The following is a 14,947-nucleotide window of genomic DNA, read 5'->3' as shown; positions in this document are numbered from 1 at the left end:
TGCATATGTATATGAATATGATAAAGTAAAGTGAAATGAAAAATTGAATACTCAGTACAAATATTGAATATGAATACTGAATATACATACAGAGTATGAAAACTTCATTTAATATTCATATTCAATATTTACAATCCATATTTATATTCATTATTTATATTCGATATTCATGCTCATTATTCATATGCAGTATTCATATTCAATATTCATATTCACTATTCATTTGCAGAATATATATTCTACTGTATATGAATATGATAAAGTGAATATAAATATTGAATACGAATGATGAAAATGAATAATTAAATCGAGTACTAGGTAAAAATATTGAACATGAATACTGAATATACATAGAGAGCATGAAAACTTTATTCAATCTTCATATGTAGTATTCATACTGCAGTATTCATAAACAATATTCATATTCAGTATTCATATGCAGTATTCATATTCTACCGCATGTGAATAGTGGGTATTCATACTCCACTGCATTTGAATACTGGGTATTGATATTCCACTGCATGTGAATACTGAGTATTCATATTCTACTGCATGTGAATACTGAGTATTCATATTCTACTGCATGTGAATACTGAGTATTCATATTCTAATGCATGTGAATACTGAGTATTCATATTCTACTGCATTTGAATACTGGGTATTCATATTCCACTGCATGTGAATACTGAGTATTCATATTCTACTGCATGTGAATACTGAGTATTCATATTCTATTGCATGTGAATACTGAGTATTCATATTCTACTGCATGTGAATACTGAGTATTCATATTCTACTACATTTGAATTCTGAATATCATATTTTGAATATCATAATAATGATTATTAGTATTGAATATGAAATCGGAAGATGAATATTAAATATGATTAATCATACTCATTAATACCAAATACTGAGTACTGAGTACTCAGTGGTGAAAAGTTCAATGATAATGAGCATATGCATTATATATCATCTATATATGTATATGAATTGCGATTCACACAATTTGTGTTCTCGAGAAAATTACATGAATATTAAATGAGTATTTTATGAGATTCCAATTGATGGAAGGAATAGCTCAAATGCTTTAGCTGCAATACAATTTCCTCTCACACAGAACCGAGCCACCCAAGCGCCCAACCACTCAACCACCCAAGCACCCACCCACTCACTCACACAGACAAGTTCCCTTGCTGTCGATGAGCGTGAAAAAAAGATTTTTTTTTTTTTTTTTTTTTTTTTGAAGGCACATTTTTTGCTTTTTTCTCTCTTTTTTTTCTTGTTCAGCTCTCAAATATTGTAGAATATCAATCAACGGCAGTTTGTTGCCTTTTCCCCCTCACTCCCACCACACTTACCTGGCTGATGTTTGCTTTGATTTCTTCTTGTTGTTCTTTAAATTATTATTGTCGTCGTTGTTGTTGTTGTTGCTGCTACTGCTGGCGCATTTGTTGTTGTTGTTGTTGTTGTTGTAAAGTTTTGTTTTGCATTTTCTTGAACGAATCAAATATTGTTTGCTTGGCGCCGCATTTCGCCTGCCTAATGCTGCATTGTTGTTGTTGTTGTTGTTGTAAACATATTTTAATTGTTGTTTTAGTGGAGTCACATGACGCCCGTGCGCCACTGGTAACAGTAAAAACAAACTCCGTTATTTTCTTTTCGCACTTTTCTTATGTCACTTTTGTGTATCGCGTGTTGTTGCAGTTGCTGTTTTTTGTTGTTGTTGTTTGTTGCAGTTGCAATTGGCTTTTGGCTATTGGATTTGCTTGGTTTTGTTATTGTTGTTGTTGTTGTTGTTGTTGTTTGCTATTTGTTTATATTAAATAACTTAAATGCAATTGCTAATTATTTTATGATATGTATAATTAATTGCATTTACTTTCGTAATATATTTGGACTCTATTTCAGTCTATTTGAGCTTCATGTATTTATTATGTATTTAATTAAATAATTTAATAATTTTATTTATTTATTTATTGATTTTTTTTATGAATTTAGTTTATGTTAAATAAGTTAATGATTAAATATTTCGAGTACTTAATGCATTCTGTTTATTTAATTTAATTTCATGTAATTTTTATTTTTTGTATATTTAGTTTTGTTTATTTTATGTTTGTTTCTTGTCTGTTTTGTCTTTGATCTGTTTATATCTTTTCTTGCAAGTCTTTAACTGTTCTTGTTTGTTTTATTTAATACTTCATCTTTTCATATTCGCTTCACTCCGACATCTTTGCGTGCTACAATGAGAGAAGAATTTGAAAATCTTTTAGAATCGTGCATGGAAAAATTTCAATTTATTAAAAAATTAGATTTTCTTATATTTTATATTGCATATATATTTATTTATTTATCAATTTATTTTTTATGATATTCGTATAAGGTTTTATATTCGATTTCTATTTATTATATATTTTTATATATATTTATTTTTTACATTATATTTTACACATTCTTTAAAGCATTTAATTACATTTTCAAGCCTAATCAGCTTTCTCTTATTATAGTATAAGTTCTCATTTAACAACTTTTGCAACATGTCGACCCGGAAACACTAAAAACTTTACCCCAAGACTGAGGAGTGCAGACAGAAAGTGTGAGAGAGACAGAGACAGAGAGACAGAAAGAGAGAGAGAGGCGAATGGAGAAGGGAGCCCAGGCAGTGAGAGACGTACAGAGTTATGCTGCAATAAATTTCACCTCATAAGCCAATAATAACGAAACTTTTGTGTTGCACATTTTATGCCCCAAACTGTGGCACAGCAAATTGCCTACCTGCAGCAGAGTGTCCTACTTTGGCAACAAATACAAGTGCAGCAATAAGAATGCTATTTAACAGCAACACACACACACACACACAGCGATACACAGACAATGAAAATGAGAAAATTGCATACGAAAATGTAACGAAAAGAAGAAGCCGAAAAAATTGATTGAGTCTTGGCAAGAGCGAGGCGAACGGGCGAATGAGCGAGGGGGCGTTGGGGGCGAGGGGGCGAGGGGGCGAGCCAACGAGCGAAATGAGGTAACAAATGGAAAACACTTTAATGAGGCAACGGCCACGAGGTGAAACTCTCAGACAAACCTAGTTACAGCACATACACACACACACACACACACACCTTTGTGGATTCAGTTGGGGCCAAAGAGCTTATATGCATAATGAGGCACACCTCGCGCTCATAGAAACCGAGCCATACCAATATGGGGCAATACACGGAGCCAGCATTTCCGGGCTGCTTTCGTTTTCGCGACAAACACAAAGACGATGGATGGCTGATGGGGCTGGAGAAGGGGCTGGGGCTGGCGATGGGCATGGTGAGGACGATGACGAAGTTGTAGTCAATGGAAATGTCGGTCAGCATGCTGTTGGCCCCGACTCGACTTTGGCTATAGCAAATTCATGTCTTTCTATGAAAAACTTATATAAAGCACATCAGGCACCGAGGAGAGCCGAGCAGAACTTCGATTTCTCATTAGGCGCCCGACTTGGCAGCCATCGAACTGAGGAGACTATAAGCTAGAAAATGGGATTTTTGCATCTTGATGGGAGTTGGATATGTTTTTTACTCAAAAGGAAATGTTAATCAAAAACATGCAATTAAAAATCTCATTAATTTCGCAATTTAATAGTAATCATAATTCTAAAAAAAAAAAAAAAAAAAAAAAAAAAATGAAAAAAAAAATTAATAAAAAAATAAAATTAATTTTTTATTTTTGAGCACTAATACTGTAAAAAATACAGATAATAATAATTCTAATATTTATAATTCTACTAAAAAAAAAAAAATAATAAAATAATAATTGTAAATAAAAAAAAACTAAAAAATATAATAAGGCTTCTGTTGGTCATTTTCAATGGCATAATACTCATTCAAAGCTCAAGCGTTGCCAGATCCATTTACCGAATTGACACACCCCGAATTGAAGTTTATATTATTCATTCTTGAGTTTCGAGCTCCAAAACTATAGAAAATACAGGTGAAAAACTGCCATGGCATGCCTCCGATGGGCGTAGAGCGATGAGCATTATAATGGTTTCTGAGATACCATTTTACGATTTGCCACGCCCCTAGTGGCCAGAAATGGTTTTGATTTATACGTATAGACAAAGGTAGGAAAGCCAATATACTCATTTTGCATTTGTAAATGAGTATTTAAAAGCAAAAAAAAAAAAAAAAAAAATTAAATAATGAAATAAAGTTTTTCTATTTGCCTTTAGCACAGTCTCATTAAAGTTTTCTTTCTTCACCTTCGCTCGATATCAAAACAGCTAACGATAATTTCAGTTCACAGTGGACAGGCCCAGCGCCTTCGAGTCAAGCGCATTGTGAACCCAAGCGGCACAAATTATTATTATTGCGTGTTGCGCCATTGGGGCAACGCCTCTAAGCGAGAGAGAGAGAGAGTGTGAGTGATAGAGAGAGAGAGAGAGAGGGTGGGGGAGCGGGAGCGGGAGTTGGAGCAAGAGTCGCAGGGGCACAGACTCCGCCACATTCATGTTGCAACATGCCACGGCTCGGCGCAACATCTGCAACATGGCTGCGACAAACAAACGGCAAACGGCAAACGGCAATCGCCTGTTCCCATTGGCCTCGTGACTAGACAACTTTTGTTTGCTTGTGCTCCACCAAGCCCCAGCTCCGGCCCCGGCCCCTGTCTCCGCTCCGCGAACTGCTCGTACGCCCCTCGCACGCGCTGCCAATGCCTTGCCATGCTCCAAGTGCATAGAATGCATTTTAAGTAAGTTCACGCGGCGCTATTAAGCACAGTCGAACACGCCCCACCGCCCCGCTGCCCCGCTGCTCCTAGCCAAACGCCTCCTGCTCCGTGTCACTCGCCTCCTGCTCTGTGCAACCAGCAGATTTTCGCAGCACACTCGCAAGCGCATCTTGTTTGTTTGTTTGTCTCTTGTTGTTGTAGTTGTTGTTGTTGTCCTGCATCTTTTATTTTATCATAATTTTTTTATAGACCATTCTTTTTTCTTTAGTTTTTGTTTTTGGTTCATTTCCGATGCGCTGGCAAAGGCGACGCTTCTTAATCACACACATGACAAGAGCAGGAGAGAGAGAGAGAGAGAGAGAGAGACGCACACAGACTGAGCTAGAGCGAGACAGAGCATGTGTAATTGCTATTTAGACTGGCTGCATGCAATATTGTTTGTGTGCGAGCGTGAAAGAGAGGCAGAGAGGGAGAGAGGGAGAGAGGGAGAATGCCTGAATGAGTGAGCGAACGGCACGTCTCTGTCTGATTTAATGGCAATAGCTGCGGCAAGCAAGCAAAGCCTCGCTAACAAACACAAACACAAGCACACATGCACAACAATGCAAATAACGAAGTGAGTGAGCGAGAGAGTGGATATAGGCATAGGCATAGGCATAGGCTGGCGGCATGCATGAAGTGCAAGTGTATTAAAGAGAGTTTAATGCGTGCGCTCTCCTTGCCTGGGGCGACCCAAAGACCATTTAAAGTAGGACAACGGGGCCAAACAAACAGCGAAACAACCGAAACAGCGAAACAACCGAAATACCAACACAATGAAAGGATGTGTCGCAGATAATAAAGGAAGCCGTGTCACTTTTGTTTTAAGCCCGCATTATATGCCGACTAGGCCGGGCCTACATACAGCAACTACAACAACAGCAGCAGCAGCAGCTGCAGCCATGCTATGTGATTGCACACACACACACATGTATATATACATATATAAACTATAGCATACATATTAGGTCAAAAAATGTACGTATATATGCAGATATACATACATATATACATATACACATACATATATGTATTTGCATAATAATTTATGCTCGTATAGAAGTGAAAGTGGGAGTGGCCGCAGCTAATATACCCTTGTTCTTCACACCCTGAACCTATGGAGAATGAGAAATTAGGCTAAAATATAGAAGAAATGCTTCTAACATGCAGCAGGATGCAGCAGGCCTCAGGGACTCAGCTCGAGTCGATTTATGAACGCGTCGATCTCATAACCTACAAGAGCTAAAGAATCGAAAGTTTTTTTAGGTTACGCAGAACGCGCCTATCTCTATCATTAGAAATTTCTTATATCAGGCTTATCGATTTAAAGCCTAAATTATATCTCCTATTTCATTCGACTTAGAATCAGTGCTAATTTGATATATATAGCAATACCCAAAATTATATATCCTATATATTTGGACGTAGAGCTAGAGCAAATTTGGGAATATCTTGTAAGAATTCCTAGAAAAGACTAACAGAACTTATAGAACTCTCCCGTTCTTCAGGTATAAATATACATATCTTTATATATGTATACCTATAACTATGTTCCATGCTCTCAGCCACACCCCATCCCTTTGGCTACATCAATTTCATCTGGAACTTTATACGCTCAGTTCTCATTTCCAATTTGTTCAGGGTATTAATTGAAAATAAAAAAAGAGGGAAACAAAACCGTTTGCAGCTGTTGTCCGCTCGGAATATGAGATATCAATTTAATGTCACGTTTTATAATTTATTTTTGTTGTAATTGCAATTTTTTTCACTCTCCATTTTTTGCGCACACAGAAAATATTCAGTTTATGGTTATGATTTCCTCTCATCTATCGCTATCGCTATCTCTGCCCACACTCTATCTATATCTATATATATCTGTCTCTGTCTATATATATATATATATCTGTCTCTCACTCCACCTATACACAAATTAAAATAAAATTGAAATTAAATTTCATATGTCATGTTATTTATTTTATGTTTTTTTTTTTAAATTTATTTTTTATTACATGGTGTTAAAATGGAGCTAAAATACTCGAGGATATGTATATATATATATGTAAATAAAGTATATATAAAATATATATGTATATGTGCATGTTAATGTCAGCAATTGCCACTTTTTCATTTAAGCGCATAAAACAGAATATTTAAAACCTGAAAGGTTTCACATTTTCAATTCTTTTTCAGCTTCATCGACATTCAAATGAAAAAAAAATCCTTTAAATAAATAAATATAATAAAAAAAGCACTACTAATATATCATGTTAAATATATCAAACAGATGCTCAAATAATATTATATCAAAGAAGTAAAAACGTTGCAGTCGGGCGTTACCCACTGCAGAATACACATTCTTTCATTTGACACGCCTCCCAAGCAATGTACAGCACCACTATACTCATTTTACTGAGTATAAAGACATGATTTCATAACACTGAGAGATTAATGAACACATTAAAAAAATACTAAAAAATACTAAGTGATGCACTTTACTCTGAAATAATTTAAGTTAATTTTGTTATATATAAAGAAATAATAGAAGAAATATTATTTAAATTGATCTTAATACCAAATCTTTTTACTGGACAAAGGAAAAGTATTAGTTTTTTTCTGATTTTATATGGGACTAAGTAAAAGCCGACTTCTCATATTATCTTTATAGAAACATCAGTTAAAACTACTAAAAATTTGATGTATCGACAGCCCTTTTAAAAGGACAAGAATAAGTCGAAACAGTTTTATATTCTGCTCTTTTAAATGAGTAATAATATATGAATAATATGAATAATGTGAATTTAGAATGAATCAGTCTTAAATATGAATACCCAAAAATACTTTCAACAAAATATAGCTCTAAAGTAGAGCCGAAAATATATTGCATTTTATTGCTATTTCTTGGAGCTCATATTTTGTTTATTTCGGAGAAAATTTTCAGTTTCGTGAATTGTTTTGAATTAGGATGGAAATCTGAAGTTGACTCATTTATTAACTATGCTTAACATATCAACTACAATATTTAGTTTAACTAATTTTCGTGCTTCAACTATCATATAGATTTATATCGAAAGCATACAAAAATGGGCTAAAATATAGGAAAACAAAAGAAGAACTTAAAATTTACTTGCAAAATGTTTTATATTCAAAACTGAGAGCTTTATGTGAGAAACTGAGATACTGAAACGCAAGGTCATGTCTATATGGATATATATCGCAGCATTCACACTCAATCACGCTGAGAAACAAAACACATAAGCTTTCACCTAATTCTATATAATCTCTCATCAACTAAAATTCGTCAAATAGGTTAAGGTTTACACGGATTATTCAGATTATTTAGCCCCATTTGGAATGTGAATGTGAATTTGAATTTGTCTAAAGCGATTCGAGAGAGTTTGTCAGAAGATGAAAGAGATTTCTAATTAGCTCGAAGATGGCACACTAAACACAAATGAGAACTCATATGGGCCGTTTATTCAATGAACAAAGACACCGACCACACTGACCGGAGATGACGATGAGGGCAATGCATCAAATTATTAATAGATCCATGTGAAAGCCAAAACGAATCCCCCCCAGATGCTGTGAGCAATGGAATGGCCGGAATTTCAAATACCAAAAAAAAAAAAAACTAAAAACAAAAAACAAAGTACAAGCGGAAGTATACGACTCGAAGATACTCATGCGATATTTTCAAATAAATTAGGGGTATTCAAGAGAGAGATAAAGATAATATTTATGGTTCGTGTGTATTTAGAAGAAAATTAATGAGTAAAGTTTTGCTTAAGAGTATATCAATTAGAAATCGATAAATGGCTATCGATTATTCGCAAAAAACTTCAGTTGCAAAAAGTCCAGAGACTCTATAAGTCGAACTCTCTAGGTAAACAGGCAGACGGAAATTTCTAGATGGACTCCAATGCCCTACACATTTGATATACCCCACATCTATTTGATATACCCCATTTAAAAACACCTTGCGTGGTATTTAAATACAATAGAACGTGAAGCAAATCGAAATGCTTGCCGGGAGAGACGTGAAAAATCATTTCAAACTCAAGATTTATTTGATTTCGACAAGTTGAGCGAAATGAGCGCAAGAGCAACAATAATTATAGAGAAAAGTAGTTTCACTCTCTTTATCTCTCCCTCTCCGCCTCTCTTTCTCTCTCTCTGTCTGTCTTTTTAGTTGTTCTAATTTTTTCGCCTATTTTCATTGTTTATAATTTGCAGCGCAGCTGACGCCATAATTTTTGTCCAAAACGTGTTTAAATAAATAACAGGAAGAAGAATGCAATCGACTACGTAATACTCGCTCGCACAGCACAAATAATAGGGCATATATATATATATATATATATATATATATATATATATATATATATATATATATTTACATAAATTTATGTAGATATATAGACATATATCTAGATGCGAGTACTCGAGTTCTTTAACTTTGGCATATTTAGTTTTTCACACATTGTCTAAACACCTGCAATACACCTGGCTAAACACGTGGCTATAAATGCTCAAATATATTCTCAAACAAAATGATATACTCTTCTTTCACTTTGTGAGCGGGCATTAAAACCAAAAACACAAAAATCTAGCACAATTATTTATTTTGATTAATAATATTTTCGTCGCCTTTGGTTGCCCTTTGAAGTGTGCAGAAATTAAATGGGTTTATTCTATCGAATCATTGCGGGAATCTGAATGTTTATTTGAGAAATCAGATTGAATGAATCTATATAAATTCAATTGATTTATTCTGCAAATATTTCTTTTTACATTTGTATACATTAATTTAGTTGTTGAATTTTGTGTTTCTAGCTCTAAAACTGTAGAGAATACATTTTTTTTTTTTTTTCTGATTGGTGCTCCCTATGGGAATAGATATAGCCGCCATATCATATCAACTGGAATATATATAATCCAAATTTCAACTCTCTAGCACTTCAACTATGTTGGTTTCTGAGAGATTGGAAAATGTGGCTGGATCGGAAAAATCTGGACTAAATCCCAATAATATATGGTATATGTTCCAAATTTTACATCTCTAACTTCAATAGAGTCTGTCCTTTCAGACCAACAAATGGACGGCCGCACGGATGGACGGCGAGACGGACATTGCACAAATCCAATTTCACACTAAACATTTCATTTTCGTGAATAAGTATATAAATTATTATTAATTTTGTTCCTAGCAGATTTTCAAATTTGCAGTTAAAAAATTCACATTAAATATTTTCTAGTAATTACTCAACAAAATTTAAGAAGAGATATTAAAACTGTAAAAAACAGTTATTTTTTACACATTTCTTTCAATTATCAGCATAAAATTATATTAAATATTTTAGTACACTTCAATTGAAATTGAATTTTAAGATTTGTAATACAAAAAAAATATATATATCTTTTTAATAAATTGTATATATAAAAGTATGAGAAATATATCTCTTACTCAAAATATTATATATATGTATTTTTTATGCAAATATATATTTTTAACATTTTCAGCTATATTTACAAAAAGTTCCAAATATTTTGTTAATAATATTAAATATAGTAAATAGTTCACTTCAAAAAAAGTTTGCCACGTTTTTGTTGCTGATCGCAAAAACACATACACGCACATATACACAGAGAGGAGTAGAGATATATATATGTTTAGACAGAGAGAAACTGAGAGAGAGAGAGAGAGAGAGAGAGAGAGAGAGAGAGAAGCAAACACAAACATTTCATAGACTAAATATTCTGTTCAATTTATGCTTAAACAAACAATTGTGAATCGCATTATTGTTTTTGTTATTCGATTTGCTTGTTCTTTTTCGTTTGTTTCTTAGTTGGATTAATTACACTTTTTTACAGCTTGAGAGTTGTTGTTGTTGTTGCTGTGGCTGCAGTTGTTGTTGTGGCCATTGCGGCGCATTGTCGTTGTTGTTGTTGTTGTTATAGCTGCCTCTGCTGCTGGCATTGTTGTATTGCTTGTATTTCATTTGTTTTAAACACTGCATTTTTGTTTCAACATTTTTTCGAACGTTTGCTAGCTGGACAACATCGCGAATTGTTGCAGCTGCTCTTTGATTTCAGTGTGGATCACATGAAAAAAAATTGTGAAAAAAAATTGTACGAGATTGAAAAATCAAAACGATACAAGAGGAAAAAAATGCCAGAAAGTAAAGTCGTACAAGTATTGTGTGTGTGTGTGTGTGTGTGTAAATTTGGTGTTCAGTCAAGTCCTGCGTCTGTGCGTTTGCGCACAGCTGTTCCTAATTTACTAAGCATCGATGGACGACTGTGCGTATGGAAAGCAGTGTGTGTGCTTGTTAACAGTTCTTTGAGCTTCCGTTTCCGCAGCCGCTTTTAACACTGCACTTCCGCGCGGGACTCCGATCTCGACACGACTCACGACGCGCTGTCCATGGCGCTCAGCGTTAAGCTGCAACTCCACCTTCGCTGCTGACGGCAGCTTCGGCCGCACGAGCGCACGAGCACGGCCAGCCGAAGCCGAGCTGCAGCAGTCGAACTTCAAATCAAAAAAAAAAAAAAAAAATAAATAAATAAATAAAAATAAAAATAACAGAAAAACATAATTCGAAATCAAAAATGAAAACAAAAATAAATATTAACTAAAGTTTTTGAATAACTTGTTTAGATACACATATAAATATATCTATATAGACGGCAGAAATGGGGCTCTGAATGGGGCTTACTGGTTGTCGTGGTGTTGCCGTTAGCTGATCTAATGCAAATGTGGCTCTGGCTGTTGCAGTTGCAGTTGCAGCGAACGGACCAGGCCACTAACTGGAGCAAGCTCGAGTGCTTTTAGTTCGGCCATGCAACTCCGGTCAGTCTGTGGCAACTCCGGGTCGGCACTCCGGTCACACAAACACGGACACACATATGTATATATCAAATATATATTTATATATACATATATTTATGTTTATATATATATATATGTATATGTATTTACAAAAAAAAACACTCACACACACACAGACAGACAGACAGACAGACAAAGCTCGCTCGCTGAGTCGCAGACCGTGTCAGTCAACGTGTGCGAGCACGCGGAAAAACAAATGTAAACTGTTTTTGCTGCATGGCCTGCGAACGTTTGGAAGCAGCCGCAGCAGCAGCAGCAGCAAGCATTAGCAGCCGCTACCGCAGCAGCAGCAGCAGCAGAGGCAGCCAACAGCAGCAGCGACGACCCCAAACGAATCGTACGAAACGAACGAGCGTGCGAACGAACGAATTGCCGAACAATAACGACGCGCACGAGCACGAGCAAGCCGAAGGCAACCAAAACGATACTCAGACGCAGACACACACACGCACGCACACACACACACACACAGAGTCAGTCAGTCTGGCACACATACATACGCTTTGTATAGACGTCGTGAAGCAGCAGCAGTGTAGGCAGCGAAATATATTTCAGACGTCGCTTAGCGGTGAAGCGCCGCACACGAATAAGACCGAGATGCGACTGCGACTGCGATGAGACCCAACTACACTTTTAGTCAAACAACAAGAACAAGAACAACAGTAACAGCAACATCAGCAGCGAGCTCTGCTAACGCTAACGCCGACGCCGGCTGTTGCGCTGCTCTTTGTCGTCGGTGTTTGTGCTTTTGTCTTTTGGCCATTGCCAATTTGGCAGGCCAAACAACATTTGCATTCGGCTGGCGTTGGCTCCTGCTCTCAGCCAACTGTTAACAGGGCCAGAGAACTAAGAGCCGAAAGCTTTTGTGCACTTCGTGCAACTTCCGGCAACTAACGGAAGCAGCAAGCGCAAGCAACAACCACAACAACTACAACAACAATAACACTTTATTTTTTATTGCAAGTGAGCTGAGAACAGAGGCACAGCCGGAGCCGGAGCCGGCGTTGCCGGCCAAAGAGAACAGAAACATTTTACAGTTGCAGTTGCAATTGTTGTTCCATGTTGTTTGTTGTTGTTGTTGTTGTTATTGCATGTTGTGTGCTGTCTGTTGGTTTTCATATTTTGTTTGTTTCCATGCAGTTGCTATGCATAAACTCAAGAAAATTGTGAAAAATAAAGTGGGGTAATAGAACTACAAAAAGTTATGCCTGGCGTATGAGTAATATTTACTAAAAATTAAAAAAAAAAAATTAATTGATTATTGTTTTCTCTAAGTAAAACTCAATACATTCTTTCATAGAGAAATTACTCTATGAGATAATGTATGATAATTTAACATTTCCAAAATAAAACCTTCATGTATAAAATATAGCTAAATCATTTTCGCATCATTACTCAGCGCTGCGCAGCGATCTCACATAACAGTTTTTCGATTGTGCCTCAGCATATGCAACAAAAACAAAAATGCGCTTACAGTGCGGCGGCTGTTAGCTAACAGCGACGCGCCATTGAACTGTTAGCGGGCATCTGTGCAGCTGTTAGAAACTGCTTAACAGTTACGAGCGCGAATCGAAATTGCAACAATCAAAAGAGGAATAACAAAAAGACAACAAGAAAAAAAATAGAAACGCAGCAGCGTTAGCGCTGACGCCGACTACGACTGCGACGGCGACGTCAACTGCAACGCTGACAGCCGAAAAACCACGTTTTTGTGCAGAAGGCATTCACACCGAAAAAGTTCTTGTTGTCGCCTGCGCCCGTTCGTCTGCATGCTGCACGTGTGCACGTTTTTCGAGTTCGGCATTTGTCGCTTCGGCAATCGGCGGGATTCGGCAGCGACTGCGTCAGCGGCATCCGCATCGCTCTCCCTATCCCACACACACACACACACGCAGCGTAAGCTGACCTGCTCGCTCTCCTGAGTTTGTTTGTGTGTGTGTGTTTATGTGTGTGTAGCCGGTTTAGTCGGTTTTTAGGTTTTTCGGCTGTTTTTGCCGCAACCAAATGAGAAACGCGAATTGCGAATTGCGAAATGAAACGCAACGGAACATCAATGGGGATCTACTACGTCATTCGTTTGCTCATTTTAAGGCTGCAAAATGCAAAAAATTGATGACACACACACACACACACATAGCAAAAACACGCACGCACACACACACAGTCGCCCACAAGCGACGTCATAGATGACGTCGAAGTCACGTCGCTGCTTGTGCCTAATCCGTTAGGTTAAAAGTTAAGACTGCAGCTGACTATTTTGGTGATGCAATCGGAGGGAGTTGCGCGAATTCAAAAACCAAGTCACACACACACATACACATATATATATACATCTATATATTTATATATAATAATAATGCAATAAAAAAATACACACTTAGGACTCGCGCACTTTTCGTTAAACTTCTCCTGAATTGATTCGTTTTTGTTTTTATTTCTTTTGTTTTATTTTTATTTTTATTTTATTCTTTTTTTTAAATATTTATTGCCAATTTTTGTTGTTATTGTTACTATTATTATTATCAATTTGAATGACGCGCTCTTTTGGGGCCCGGGCCAGTTGAAGTTTTGGGCGACGTCGTCGTCATCAGCTGCGGTGCGTGTTAATGCACCACTTCCTGTTACGCTACTGTACCGGAGCGATATACCTTTGCCGTTATTAGTGCAACGCCAGCTTACGATGCCAGCTTATTTGGACGCTCTCGCACTCGCACTCTCTCTTGCTCTCTGTCTGTCTGTCTTTCTGTTTTGGGCTGTCTGTCCCTCTGCCATGCATCGCGCTCGCGCTCGCATTCACACACACATACACACACACACACTCTCTCTCTCTCTCTCACTCTGGCGCTCTTGCTCTCTTCATACTCTTACTCTGTTTCTTCTTCTCGTTTTCTTCTTTTTTTGTTGTTATTGTTTTTGGGAAGCCAACTGCAACTCCGGGCATGCGATTTGAAAATTGTGTCGTCAGCTTGACACAATTTTCCAGAATGCGCCTGGAACGCACGAAGCTAGTTCTCTGGAACGGGAACGGGAACAGATTTTCGGGAACATTGCGTTGCTGGGCTTAAGGGGGCCGCTTTGCAGATGCGTTCAAACTGCTGCTGCCGCTGCCTCTGCCACTGCCTCTGCTTCTGTCTCTGCCTCGGCCACTGCCGCTGCATCGGATTGTTCATGTAGGTCTGGATTTTCGGAACACGTGTCTTACACTTTGCACTTTGAATGCATTTATTCAGGGTTTCGCAATTAAATAATCTGACAGTGTATCACTTAGCCACTCGCTGTTAACTGTCGATGTTGGCA

General features: G+C 36.9%; 1 protein-coding gene across 27 annotated transcripts in view; it reads right to left on the bottom strand.

Annotated features, from left to right (window-relative positions):
* The window catches only part of shakB (Innexin family member shaking B), a 202,736-nt gene extending 188,436 nt beyond the window's left edge, over window positions 1-14,300 (bottom strand). For 5 of the 27 annotated variants that reach the window (XM_089475081.1, XM_089475082.1, XM_089475083.1 and 2 more), the window contains exons 1-3: window positions 14,028-14,296; window positions 10,621-10,842; window positions 1,362-2,240 (exon numbers count right to left, since the gene is read on the bottom strand). The gene's annotated coding sequence lies outside the window, so the exon portion shown is untranslated. The other 22 variants (XM_089475059.1, XM_089475073.1, XM_089475060.1 and 19 more) reach the window with 22 other exon arrangements.
* Window positions 14,301-14,947: the final 647 nt, after the last annotated feature.

The sequence above is a fragment of the Drosophila arizonae genome, chromosome X, assembly GCF_054131065.1.
Source record: "Drosophila arizonae isolate 15081-1271.41 chromosome X, UAZ_ARI_1.0, whole genome shotgun sequence".
Lineage (NCBI taxonomy): Eukaryota > Metazoa > Arthropoda > Insecta > Diptera > Drosophilidae > Drosophila > Drosophila arizonae.
This window is presented reverse-complemented; position numbering and strand designations above follow the sequence as displayed.